Here is a 15,473-nt window from a genome sequence, read left to right on the forward strand (position 1 = left end):
GTCTTGATATAGGGCTCATAAAGTTCGGCCTATCCAGTCGTGTTTAGTGGAGTACAAAATTTTATGTTTAAGGTTTACGTGTACTAAATAATAATAACACATAAATAGAGGTTTTTATTTTATTTACGTTCCATATGCAGTAACAAATATATCTTCATAATGGTTTATCTAGGGTTACTTATAAATATGTCATCGACTTCTCCTAGAAAGTGTGTTTTGACATGTCTATGTCAACCCTGTATTTTTATATTGCAATGCAAAAAATTCTAAATATATTTTTATAGCCTGTTATCCCATAGTCTTAATATTGTTAATAATGGTGAATATATCATCAATTTATATTTTTGAAGTGAAAACTTCTTTAGACGCGTTGGGCACTTTTTGGTAGGGGAAAATCCTATGGGTTCGCGTCACCGACATGCTTATAGTAGCATATCTGTAGCTATACAGCTGACGTATAATGCTGTGTATATCTTATAAGTGAAATTGAATAGATTCAGTAAAAAATTCAATGTTTATATACAGTGCATTGTTGAAATAGTGTTTTCGTTTGACTATTATTTGAATGGCCATGTCCAATTATCGACAACTCAGTACTACAAAATATAAAATGACAATCGACGCCACTTTTACGCGATACTTAAATAAATTTGAATCAAACATTTTCATTTCTTACTTTAGTTACCATATCCAGCCTATTGTATCTTTTTTAGAACAAAATGAAATAATTGAAAGTACAAAAAGTCTAAGTATTGTTGAAATTAATGATGACAATGATGTAAACAATTAAAATAATGTTAAAAATCAAGTACATCAAATTTAAGTAAATGCAAATAATATGATTGTATATTAATTGTTATTTCAATTGAATTGTATTTATATTTAGTCATGATCTTGTACAACCCGTATATATTTGAATAATAAAAAACCACATAAACATGCATATAATTGTTGCTCGGAGTGTCAATATATGTGAAAACCAGACTGATGTTGATAATTTTAATTCAAACATTATGAAATTTCAAATTTTATTACTAAAAGTTCTAAGTTTTTACTTCAATTGGCAGTCTTTATTAATTTTTATTTTGAATCCAGTAATTAATAATAATAAATTTATTTTCAACTTAAAACCATAATATACTATTAACTGAAACGTTATATACAGGTAATTAGTTTGGTAGACTGTAATACGTTTTACTGTATATCGCTGATCTAGACATGAAGAAAGTATTATTGCCGTCTAATGAATGAAGTTACTGTCGTAATTGTACTAATCGCTTCCCCGTTTTAGTTTTTGTCCCTGTTCTGCTTTTCCCCTTGACACCAAAACTACACTTTAATAGAGGGAAGTTAATTTGATACTAATTAATTTTGGTTAAGAAAATTTCTATTAAAACATGTGATTTTCATGCCTTGTTATTACTGTTATTGCAGTTTATATTAATATTTTGATTTATTTTATCAGTAAATATAAAGGGACGTTATTTAATGAATAAAATTTAAGAGAGGCTTTATTTCTGATTATATACTATTTAAATCCGTTTAATAATGATATCATTATAAGAGGCTTTATAATGAAGTAAACTCAATAAATTATTACATTTTATCCTAAACTGGCATGCTTAATGATGAGCCTACATTTAAAATAGGCTTGAGCCCATTAATGGGGTTATTAGTTAAATTATAAATTTCAATTTTGTACCTACTTCAAATATTTCTAATAATTTAAATTATTTTGATATTAATTTAATTTCATTTTTCCACCACTTTTTGTAAAATTTAAAGTTTTATTTAGAAAGATTTTATAGAAAAATATTTTTATAAATAATAAAGAATTTATAAAAAATGGACAGAAATTAGAGCATAGGTATAATGACCATCATACTAAATATTATAATTCTTAAATCAGCATATTAAAAATACTCATTCTCATACAATTTTTAATAATACATAATAACATTTTCTGAATTCTATTTATTAAATTATACATAGGATAAAAAAGTATATTTTAAATTTGAAAATATTTTTAATATTTATTCGATTCTTTTACTCAACAGACTGAAAGTTGTCAGTGAATCACTCACGTCAAAAAAGTAAATAATTATGTACTACTACTTATATATAATATAATATATAATCTATTGGTAGTAAATAAAGTCTAACCAACGCATCCACCATAATTTTAATTTTGAAATAATAATTTAACTTTAATTCAGTAATACTGTAATAAATATAAATGACACAAAAGACACATTTTTAGGAACCATTAACCAATTTTTAATAATTAGTAATTATTATAATTACAATTTTCTATCCGTTTTCAATCAATTTTCAATTTTAAACTAACTGTTCTGAAAATTGTTTGTTATATTCTATAATAAATTACACAACAACAAAATACCGATCTTTACAAATTTTTTAACAATTAAATTTTCTAAAGACCATTTAATAAAATTGTACACACAATGAGAATATACTTTTTAAATTTGACGTTATAACATTTAATCGATTCTATTATTTAGCCGGCTATTCTGAGAGTAGTGTGAGAATTAAACAGTCAGGTTAAATCGAAATATTTTAATTTTAGTAATATTGTTGGCGTTAATATGTCGTTGCGCATCCACCATAATTTTAATTAATTTATGTACAAATATTCCGTATATAAAGTTAACTGAATAATTTTGTAGTTAGTTTTTAATTTTGAAATACCATAATATAGTAAAATACTTATAACAGAATTTTCATCAATTTTTACTGTTATAATATTTTTAATAATATCAAAATATTTTAATTTTTGATAATACGTAAAAACCTATTAATAATTAAATATGCGCATCCACTATAACTTTATTTTGAACCTATTGCAAAATTGATGATATTTATAACAATTTGATTTAATTTAATATTAATTTAATTTCATTTTTCCAGCACTTTCTTTTATTTTGAACACAACATTTAATTGATTATTTTTTTCAACAAATAGTTGTCAGTAAATCAGTTATGTCAAAAATGTTTTACAATTTAAGAAACCATTGACCAATTTTCAATAATTGGTAATTATTATATTTTAATTATCGTTTTCCATCCGCTTTTAACCAATATTTTAAACTCACCATTCTGAAATTTTTTTATAGGCGCATCCACCATAATTGTATAATGTATATATAATTTCAAATTTGACATTATAACATTTAATATATAATTGATTAAATGTTATAATGTTATGTTAACCAAATATTCTTGAAGTAGTGTTAGAAATAAACTGTCAGGTCAAACCAAAATATTTTAATTTTAGTAATATTGTTGCTGAGAATTGTTTGTCGCATCCACCATAATTTTAATTTATTTATTTTGTAATATTCCGTATTTAATTAAAGTTAATTCAATAATTTTGTAGTCTGTTTTTAATTTTAAATTACTATTATATAGTAAAATACATTAATAAATACTTATAACAACAATTTCCATTAATTTTTAATGTAATATTTTAAATAATAATCAAAATATTTTAATTTTTGGTAACATAAAAATCAATTAATTTTATTTTCAAATGTTTCCTAATAAATTTAATTTATTTTGAGGAATAATAATTTATGTATTTGTGTGTGTTTTTTACTTATAGTTAATAACATCTTAGCAATTAATTAATTCTTATCTCAATAAGCCTATTTACATGAAAATTACAAATTATACCACTGCCCTTTTTAGCTCAATATTATCATCAAAAACAAAAACATACGTATTATACATATATTAACGTCACCGTGTCTAACACAAATTCATATCAAGATCGCGTGTCATATTATTAACAACAAAAATCGATGATTTATATTTTATTTCATATTTAAGTGACGATATCTGTCACGAAGAACTTTTTACACCGGTCAAGTTTTACCGGAACAGACCACGCAAAAAAGAAAATCGTAGGCAATGGCAATATGTTGTTTTCGCCGGTCTCGGCGTGCCTATGTATCAAACATGCGCAGAGTCTCTGAGCCGTATTTCACCTGTCTCACATCATGTGCTTTCAAAGCTTCGAACTCGCGCTTGAAAACGCAGTGCGCTTTGGACCGTCTATTCGTCGACTGTTTTACCGAGTTTCGCACTCCGCACTCGTCCGAATGGTTTACGTAAATTGAGCGTCGCAACCAAATAAAAATTTTAACCTTCTCTCCAATTGGTACAAATATTCTTGATCGATTCACGTGGTTTAATAAACTGGTTTCGTAGTTCAATATTTTGGTGGTACTTGAGAAACAAAATAAATTGTGTCACTTTATTGGACTTTTTTATTAAGTAAGTTAGTAGCATACCATGTAAATTATTAATAGATATCGTAGAGATTTATTATTTATTATGAGAATGCCATTAATTTTTATAACACACCTTTAAATTTTACATATTTTTGTTGTAATAGAAAAATAAATAGGTAGTTGGTTTAAATAAATATTTTTTCAACTACAGCAGTGCCTAATAATACTTAAAATACAAAATATTTTGTTAAGTATGATATAAAATACACATTCATTTGGGCTGTTTTGGCAATATAACTTTTGTTATAATGCAGTAATATTTATTTTTTGGTGAAAATAAATATAAAAATACAGTGTTTATTAAAGTAAGCGCATATATGTATTATATTATTAATGAAAGAATACTACATACAAAATTTTATAATACATTAGAATATATAAATTTTACTTGTATATTAAGTATTTGGTGTATTTTGACATTTATTATATATATTATGATATTGATTCTTAATTTAACTTAATTTCATAAATTAATACTTATATTATAATTTATTAAAAAATTTGCAGTACTGGAATTGTAAAGGAAGTTTAATTAAAAATATTATTTTATGAATTTTTCTAAAATTAAAATGTAGTATAATAAAAAAATACAATTTGTTTATTTTCGTAGATTAATTAAATATATATATTTTGACATATTGATTGTTGTTAATCATTAATTTAATTTCATAAATTGGGGAAATAATCAACTGAATTTAAAATGTAACAATACTTAAAAAACAAGTAAAATTCATATATTATAATTTATTTAAAAATTTGCAATACTATAATTGTAAAGGAAGTTTAATTAAAAATATTATTTTATGAATTATTCTAAAATTAAAATGTAGTATAATAAAAAAATATAATTAGTTTATTTTCGTAGTTTAATTAAATATATTGGTATATTTTGACATTTATTATATATGTTATGCTATTGATTGTTCATTATTAACTTAATTTCATAAATTAAGGAAATAATCAACTGAATTTAAAATTTTATAACAATATTTAAATACAAGTTAAATTCATATATTATAATTTATTATAAAATTTGCAATACTATAACTGTAAAGGAAGTTTAATTAAAAATATTATGAATTTTTCTAAAATTAAAATGTAGTATAATAAAAAAATACAATTTGTTAATTTTCGTTATTTAATTAAATATATTGAAATAATATTTATCTATTTAACTTAAAAATGTAACTTTTTAAATTAAAAACGCTTATCACAATATAAAAACTTAAGAAAATTAACAAATAGAAATATATTAATTGGTTTACAGTAACATATATGTATAATTTTTATAGAATTGTATTTATTTCTCCCGCTAAAACAAATTTAATCACATAACTAAAATTAAGTGAATTTATAATTAATATGATAATTATGAAAAATGTAATAGATATTACGTTTCTTTCCAATCAATATTATTTGCTTATGTAAATTTAATGTAATGGATTGATCAATATTAATTATTTTCAAAGTCGTAATTAGAATATGATGGAAAATAAACTTAATTGACCCAAATTGTCCCCATATTAAACTAATTACTATATTATGCTGGCATCGTAACGTTACAGAATAAAACTTCCCTGTTAATTCAAATCACTAAAATAATTAAATAACAAACCTTAACGTTAAGTAATTTTAGACATCTCTAAAAGTGATATTCAAATAAGTTAAGATTTAAGTTCGAAATGTATCTAATTAAATTAGTTTCCTTAATTGGGGTGCCTTTTTGTACTGTATTGAAAGACTTAATGTACCAGTGCTAAAACCAGCAAACTTTATAATTTAATACAGCACTCCAATTAAAAATTGCTTAATTATTTTGCTGTTTGTTCCTATGCTTTTATTTTACTTTGTATTATTATCATTTAATAAACAAAGCTGTTTTTTGGTTGTCCCACTCGGTGCTAATATTTATTAATCCATATTTTACAGTACTGACGTTTTTTGAGAAAGAAGAGATACACTTAATATAAATCAAAGGACCTTGCCCTACATTTCAACATTTCTTCTATAAATTCTAGATTCCATGAATATATTTTCTTCTTCTAGACAATTGACAAATCAACAGTTCAATTTTTAAGGCATTAAGCAGCAAATTAAGTCAATTGCGGACTTAAAACACTGGTTAAATTTTATAATTGATGTAATGGTTAAGTTATGTATGATGTATTTGTCTTCTAAATCTAAATTTAACAAAAATACTACAGACAGAGATTATCTGTGGTGTTTTCTCACTTGTCTTTTGTAACAGTGATCTTGCCCAACATTTCAGCATTTCTTCTATACATTCTAGAGATTCCATGAATATTCTATCTTCTACTAGACAATTGAAAAATCAACAGTTCAATTTTTAAGACATTAAGCAGCAAATTAAGTCAATTCCGGACTTAAAATATTGTTTAAATTTTATAATTGATGTATTGGTTAAGTTATATGTGATGTATTTGTCTTCTAAACCTAAATTTAACAAAAATATCACAGACAGAGATTATCTATTGTGTTTTCTCACTTGTCTTTTGTAACAGTGATCTTGCCCAACATTTCAACATTTCTTCTATACATTCTAGAGATTCTCTGAATATTTTTTTTCTACTAGACAATTAACAAATCAACTGTTCAATTTTTAAGACATTAAGCAGTAAATTAAGTCAATTCCGGACTTAAAACACTGATTAAATATTTTACGACTTAATAGTTCAAATAAAAAAAAAATTAAATTTGGCTGTTATAGAGATTCCCAATAGAAGTAAAAACTTTAGTATTAAAATTGGAAATTTCATAATGTTTGAATTCAAATTATCAACATCAATTTGGTTTTCACATCTATTGACACTCCGAGCAACAATTATATGCATGTTTATGTGGTTTTTTATTATTCAAATATATTACGGGCTGTACAAAATATAAATACAATTCAGTTGAAATAACAATTAATATGCAATCATATTATTTATGGATAGTATTTGTATTTACTTAAATTTCAATGTACTTGATTTTTATTGATTGTCATCATTAATTTCAACAATATATAGACTTTTTGTACTTGTACAATTATTTCATTTCGTTCTAAAAAAGATACAATAGGCTTATGGTAACTAAAGTAAGACATGAAAATGTTTGATTCAAATTTATCTAAGTATCGCGTAAAAACGGCATCGATTGTCGTTTTATATTTTGTAGTACTGAGTTTTTGATCATTGGATAAGGCCATTCAAATAATAAGCAAACAAAAACACTATTTTAACAATGCACAGTATATAAACATTGTATTTTTCACTAAATTCATTCAATTTCACTTATAAGATATGCACAGCTGTATAGCTACAGATATACTGGTATAAGCACGTCGGTGACGCGAACCCATAAGATTTTCCTCTACGAAAAAGTTTTCACTTCAATAAATAATTGTAAATATATAATAAATTAGTTATATAAATCGTGATGTTTGTATCACGTTACATATTGAATTAAATTAGTTTGTTCTTATAAATATTTATCAGTGAATTGACCTTTGTCCGCGTAACCCTTACCTATCCGACGCTTCGTGAGTAATCTCTTGCCCCACGTATAAAGGGAAGGCATTTTCTTTTCATGTCAAGAACTAAATAGATTTCAGCAGATAATGTAAATTTTAGCAGTTGTAGATTGAATTTCATTCGCATAACAAAGTCGAAATCTAACCTTTTTATACTAAAACGTTGAGATAGTGATATCCGAATCAATTGGCTTAACTTATTCGCGACAAATCTAACCTTTATATTTATGTCTGTCGAGTAGTTTTATTCCTTGTACTTTTCATCGGATACGGATTTTCGTTTTTATAACCTCCTCCATTTAAATTTTATTCCGGTTCAATCAGTTTTATTGTAAATAAAGCACGCTCGACCTAAAAAAAATATTTAATAATCTTAAATTAAAAATTGGAACATTTAATATTCCGCTGAAATGGTTCGAGCCTTTGATGTTAAAACAAAAGTAATCCCATGTAATTACGCTACTTATGTAGTAGAACAAACCAAAGCAATAAAAAGTGAAACAATAAAGCAGGAAAACCCTTCAAAACCTGGGCTGTAGATGTACTAACTGACACGATGTTGTGCTGATAATCCTATAGACGTCACGCAATTTAGTAATAAGCTTGCGCCACTTTGGCCTTACGGATTATTATTCGCCATAAGAAAACGTGATTTTATATTATGCGCCATTTCACCTTAAATACTTAATATTAAAAAAGGGAGTAATAATAGTTTCGGATACAGTTATTAAACATAACTGGGATTTAAATAATTTACTGCGTTATTACACCACTTTTATGTATGCTTTATGGTTTGCGTGCGTTGTAATGTTCCTTGGGTATGTGGGTATTAGTTAAAAACCTTTAGACATACACCACGCCAAAGACAATGCACAAATTCACCAAAACGATTTATTAAAATATCGTGCCATGCGAACTAAATAATAAACAATGAAATGAAATTGAGTGTCCAGAATGGCACGCCAAATAAATTTGGCGCTTCCCGTTCTGGCGATTCAACGGAAGTGAATTGAAACTTCCCGAGCTGCAATGCAATGCAGAAATCAATGTCTCTCAAATCAATGAACTATAAATAGTGCCGGCGTCAGCACCAAAAACATAATTAAAAAGTTTAAATTATGTACATAAAATTAGCGAAATCAGGTATTCATGTCGATGTGTTTTTGGTGGCAGTGAAATCGACGTTCATTCTGATTTTCGCAAATTTACACATTCCCCAGTTGCTTACGTGCAGCTTAAAAAATATATTTGGTGCAAGTGTGCAAATAAAATTTTAGCTGAGTTGGCTGCACATAAAAAATATAATTAACTGATATCTAAATTTCAATTTGATGGCACGTTAGGTGAGGAGAACGTGCCGAATCACCCTAATAACATAAAGTGAGCTGTTGTATTTCTGCGATTTATTAGTGTGTGTGTTAAAAGGGATATTTAATTTTTAATATGCTCCAGGGAAGAATTGCGAATGCGGAAGTGAACAAGGGAGTCCCCACGACTGACACAAACAGTATGGGAGGAAATTTACTGTTCATTTATAAAACGATTGGGTGTGAACGGTGTTTGGGTGTTTGGAAGTTGAGACTTTATTTTGATTATAAATCTATTTCCTGCGAGTTTTACGTGAAATTGTTTTAAGAAAATTTCATTAAACCGCCTTATTTTAATTCAATGTTGTTCCTGTGCAGTTGTTGCATTAAATAATAGCATGTTGAACTCAATTAATAATTGTATAATACTAACAGACAACATTAATTGGTTTTCACTGCAAATTCACTTTACCACATTTCATTTTCCCAACAATAAAGATAATTTAGTAGTACAAAAGTAAATGTGACCAAGCATAAATATGTATTTCAAAGATCAAAGTAACTTAATTAAAATTTATTTGAGGAAAGATATTTTCAGTCTCGCAAAATGCATATTACTATTATTTATTAACAGTAATATTATTTTCCTCTAAATAAAAATGTGGCGTAAATAATTTGTCAATTGGTTAAAATTTTTATAGCACACACTTTGTTAAACTAATTTTTGTCGTTTGTAATTAGAACATAAAATGATTAAAAAGGGAAAAAACTGTTTAATTTTGTCCAATGTAATAATAGGCTCCTCAACTATGAACAATTCAGATCCACTAAAAACTTTTATTTATGCAGTTGATTGGCATGCTCACAACCATTAGTAATTTGTAAAATTTCTGATGCGTAAAAATGAATCAAATTTTTCAAAATGTAGAATTTTTATTAAAAAACGTTTTTATTATACTATATATTAAAATTGAAACGTTTACCTTTTTTCAATTTTTAATTATTTTTATTAATAACTGAATACTGAAGTTTATTTATATTTTGATATAGGTACTTTTTTAAAAACTTTTAATTTGTATTTTCAATTACAATATTTTTCATTAATTTTGTTTTAAAATAAGTTATGATTTTACTGTAAATATAATATGTTTATCAGTATAATATCCTTATTTTCTATTATCAAAATATGCACGTACATCTTAATATAATAATTGTATTAATAATTGTGTTTCTGTTATAAATAAATTCACATGTGAATATTCTGACTCTACCTGTATAATATTTATACATTATATGCTCCTATTACTATCATACTTTTTTTAAATCAGGCAATTAAAAACTAAAATTAATCAATTAAACATAAAAATAATTAAAATTAAATTTTTCCATGTGTAGAATTTTTATTAAAAAACTAGATTTTCAATACAGTTATTAATCTATATATTAAAATTGAAACGTTTACCTTTTTTCAATTTTTAATTATTTTTATTAATAACTGAATACTGAAGTTTATTTATGTTTTGATATAGGTACTTTTTTAAAAAAAATTAATTTATATTTTCAATTGCAATATTTTTCATTAATTTTGTTTTAAAATAAGTTATGATTTTACTGTAAATATAACATGTTTATCAATATAATATGCTTATTTTCTATTATCAAATTATGCACGTGCATCTTAATATATTAATTGTACTAATAATTGTGTTTATGTTATAAATAAATTCACATATCAATATTCTGACCCTATCTGTATAATATTTGTTCATTATCCGCTCCTATTACTATCATACTTTTTTTAAATAAGACAATTAAAAATTATAATTAATCAATTAAACGTAAAAATAATTAAAATTAACAAATTAAATTAAAATAATAATAATAAAAGTAACAATTTAAATTTATAAAATTTTAAAAATAAAAATTAGCCAATTAAACTGAATGAAATAAAACAAAATGAGATAATTAAATTTATGGAATTGGAAAATGGAAAATTAAATTTAAATACTTAAAATTAATTTAAATTAAAAAAATATTAATTAATTTAAATTTATATGCTATATAAATTTATGTTTAATATTTTTAATTCTTATTTTTTATTATATTTTTATACATTAATTCTGTTGTTTATGTTTTCTTTATAAAGATATAAATTGACAATTATTTATTGTAATTTTTTGTTAGCATGTCATTGCAGGTGCATCATATGCATCAAACTAAATTTATATATTTACAATATGCTTATCAATATAATATCCTTATTTTTTATTATCAAATTATAAGAGTTTTGAATATATTTTGGAATGTGTGTTTATCTGAGCCACTTCCCAACCCCAGATGAAGTCACAGATGTGACAATATCCTGTTTCTATGAAATGAAACCTTTAAAGGATTTTTTATAGCAAGATATTCCCTCTGGTTTTAACAAATACATTTATATGAAATATGAAATATGAAACTATGACGTAGGTTATGCATGTTTGAATATTGTATTTTATGCAAATAATTTTAAATACGTTTCGGAAAATTGTTATAACAGTTGAAAACGAATATTGAAATTGCACATATAGAAAGCTATTACTGAATAAATAGCAAAATAATGTATCTCGATTCTTAATATCCAATATATGTATAATCAATCCCTCTCATATTTATATTAATATCACAATTCATACTTCATTAGAAACACTCACAATCAGATTAAAGTCTTGTACATTCTAAAATGAGGTACAAAGGTGAAACCTTCACAATATTAAATTTACAATTTTATAATAATGAATTTACGTGCAGCATAAACAATATTATGAAATGTATAAATAAAAACATGGTGGTGTTTCAAAAATATATATTTTCAAGTATCCACTTCACATTTATCCAACCATAAATTGAATGCACAAATTTAATTAATAACTCCAACTCCCTTGTAATCACACAAGAAAAATCGATAATTTTGAATAAAAAAGTAAATGAAAAAGTTAAAAAGAAAATTTGTGTTGAAAATTATGATTTATGCAAAGAAATTATTGTGCCGTAAAAATAACAAGTTGATAACTTTGTTTCGTGTTTTATTTTTCAAAGAGTTTATTGTCAAGGTTGGTATTTAAAATATGATATTAGGGTCGGATTTTATAACTTTAATAGATAGCACCTAAAAATCTCAGGCGTAAAATTTTAATGATGTTCTCTTTCAGCCCAATTTTATAGGTACATTTATTTTCTACCACTATATTTCATCTAGAGTTTAAATTTAACTGCTGGGAAAATTTTATAATAGCTCGTAAAAGATTGCTTTACTTCCGGAATTAATACTCCACCTTTTTGGTCAAAACGATCTTTAAAGATAATCGTCATACAAAACTTTATATAGGTGGACTAATTTAGTACGTGTTTCCTTTTATTACTTTCCTTGAAACTGTGTTGCCCAAATTAAAGTTAACGTAACCCGTAACTTTTTAAATTGACACAGATACAAAAACTACGATTATAATTTGTTATAAAAATAATATTGAATAGGAAAGTATGTTTCAATTTCCATGCAAAATGCATATGCCGAACAATTTGCATAAAATCGTGTCGCCGTAAAAAGACCGGTGAGTGGAAAGACGAAATAAATTTACCGGGAAAATTATTAGTCTCCCAGCATGTGTAAGTGGTCAAACGAGATGTAGGTATTAGACCGTTAAATCGACTTTCGAAATTTATTTTTCGAATTTAAGTCGCCTTTTTCGATCCGTTCTTGATTTAAATTGTTCTGTCTGTTATAATGAATTATCCAGTGTATTTGTACTCTTAAGCTTAGTTTGATGCATATGATGCACCTATGATAACATACCAACAAAAAATTTGCAATAAATAATAAAAATTTAAACATTTTTTCAATTAATTTATAAAAGTTAAATAAAAATTAGAATTGGTAGTTATAGAGACTGCCGAAGGAATTAAAAACTTAGAACAAATTTCATAATGTTTGAATTAAAATTATCAACATCAATCTGGTTTTCACATCTATTGACACTCTGAGCTACAAATATATATATATATATATATATATATATAACCTTTTGACACACCGGCAGACACATAGCTTGTTGGTCTAATAACCGAGGTTGCCAACCAAATGAACAACTTTTTTCTTTGGTCTGAATTTATTAACAAAAGAAGGACGAGCATGTCGGTGACGCGAACCCATAAGATTTTCCCCTACCAAAAAGTACCCAACGTGGCTAAAGAAGTTTTCACTTCAATAACATCACTATAAATAACTACAAAGAACAATCGGGAATGTCTTGGAATATGTCAATATGGAATAAATATTGCCTACAAAAGGACACACCAAATAAAAATGTTATACTTCCTTGAAAATTTCTTAATAGAATATAGCAAATTTTCAACTTTGTACATGTCGGGTTCAAAGTAATTAACACGGGCTCAAATTCTAGCGTCGTAAATGTCAAAATCCACAGTAAATGGATGTTGCTTTACATTCAACGCTCATACACCTTAATTCCGAATTGAAATGTATGTATGCACGTCTTAAACCGTTTCAGTTGTAGGTATATACAACTGAACGCCCTTAATTCATATTAATATATTCATATAATTTCGTGGATCGCTGCGTTTAACGCCTCATTGATCTTCCCTCGTGATATATGATTTATTATCCTGTCCTAAAAACTTGTTGACTGACTGAATACAATTTTTTTGAGTTGAATTTATTACATTTAAGTTTATTAATAGTAAGTAAGTCGTTTATACATAAATTTAATTAGTTAGGTAATAATCATTTGGGATTACAAAATTATATTATTGATATTATTGTGATATTTATCTACATGTGTCCAATAAAATTTTCATTGATGCCTTATAACACAAATAAAAGGGGTAATATACATATTTTGAAAATATTCGAGGAATAGGGTTCTTCGGTGTCGCTGTTAGAGCCACGCTAGCCATAAAACTTTAATCTGTCGTAAAAGATTGCCCTAGTTAACATAGTTTGTGACTTGGGAAGTTTTCGAGAACATATTTTAAGCATTTTCATATGACTGAAATATAATTCGTATGTATACTGGATGTTTTTATAGGAGTTTTTCAACTAGCTTCATAAAGATGAGGGAGCATTAACGCCGTGCCAGTTTAGTCCTATAATTCACATTTTATGAACCAATATTTAAATGCCACATTTAAAAATACATATGGGATAATCCAAGGCAAACGAATTTCGTTGAAATGTTTTCAATCATTATTGGACTTCAAGAAAAAGACAATGGATTTTTCAAAACTTATTTTTTATCCTGTAAATTCAATATCATAAAATAATAGAGTTTCTTGTATTTGCAAGAAAAACTACTTCAAAAGCAATAAAAAAACTACTCTGATGTGACAGAAATAATTTTGGGTATCTGCGTCACTTCCAGACTTAAGTTAATTTTTACTACTAGACATACTAGATCCAAGAATAGTTCGCCAACGTTTCATAAAGAAAATAACCCACTACCGTTTATTTGCAGACAAGTGTTCATTAAGTATTTTAGTCGTATTTTAGTTTACACTACATCCCTTTGAAATTTGTGCCTCTTTTTTGAGCCTCATGTGTATAGATAAGCTTAAATAATTAAATCATTGAATTTTCAGTTTAAAATGTCGAATTAATTATACTAAAACCATTGAAACATTGTAACCTATTATAAATATTTTCCGTGATGGATATTAAGTCATTGTTAATTTAAATCATGATTTACACAATTTGAACAGCAATTAATAATTTATTTTATTAGATAAACGTGTTAAACGAAGACAAAGCATTTCTAGTTGACCACGGTTTTATTTTATGGAATTGAACTTTTTTAAAATTCAAATAAATTTTGTTCTGGTTATTATGTTCATAAAAATGAATATTAAAAATTAACTTCCCGTTTTAAATTTAACAATTACATAGTTAAACAATGGAAAAAATTACAAATAATTTGTAATTAGATTTTAATTAATTGTTCACTAATATATTATATCCATTACAAGTGGATTTTATAAAAACTGGTAACAATTTTGCTTATAAATGGTCAGATAATAAAAATTATTATTATAATCTACATCATCTGTGAAGAAAAACGCAGAAAATTGTTGAAACTCTAACGTCCAGGTCCCACATCAGTTTTACATTATATTTATAAAAAGTAGTGGACAAAGATTTGCAAGAAAAGTTACTGAAAGATGCCGTTAAAAGTGGATTTTCTAAATACTGGTAACATTTTTACTAAAAGATGATCAGATAATATAAATTATTATTACAGTCTACATTATCTGTGAAGGAAAAGGCAGAAC

The 15,473-nt window shown here is 25.4% G+C and overlaps 1 long non-coding RNA gene across 1 annotated transcript in view; it reads left to right on the top strand.

The window, feature by feature from the left end:
• The first annotated feature begins 4,163 nt into the window (after nt 1–4,163).
• The window catches only part of LOC126264623 (uncharacterized), a 67,037-nt gene continuing 55,727 nt past the window's right edge, over nt 4,164–15,473 (top strand). The window contains exon 1 of the long non-coding RNA XR_007547304.1: nt 4,164–4,296. This is a non-coding gene — a long non-coding RNA (uncharacterized LOC126264623). The remainder of the gene's footprint in view (nt 4,297–15,473) is intronic.

The sequence above is a fragment of the Aethina tumida genome, chromosome 2 (assembly GCF_024364675.1).
Source record: "Aethina tumida isolate Nest 87 chromosome 2, icAetTumi1.1, whole genome shotgun sequence".
Lineage (NCBI taxonomy): Eukaryota > Metazoa > Arthropoda > Insecta > Coleoptera > Nitidulidae > Aethina > Aethina tumida.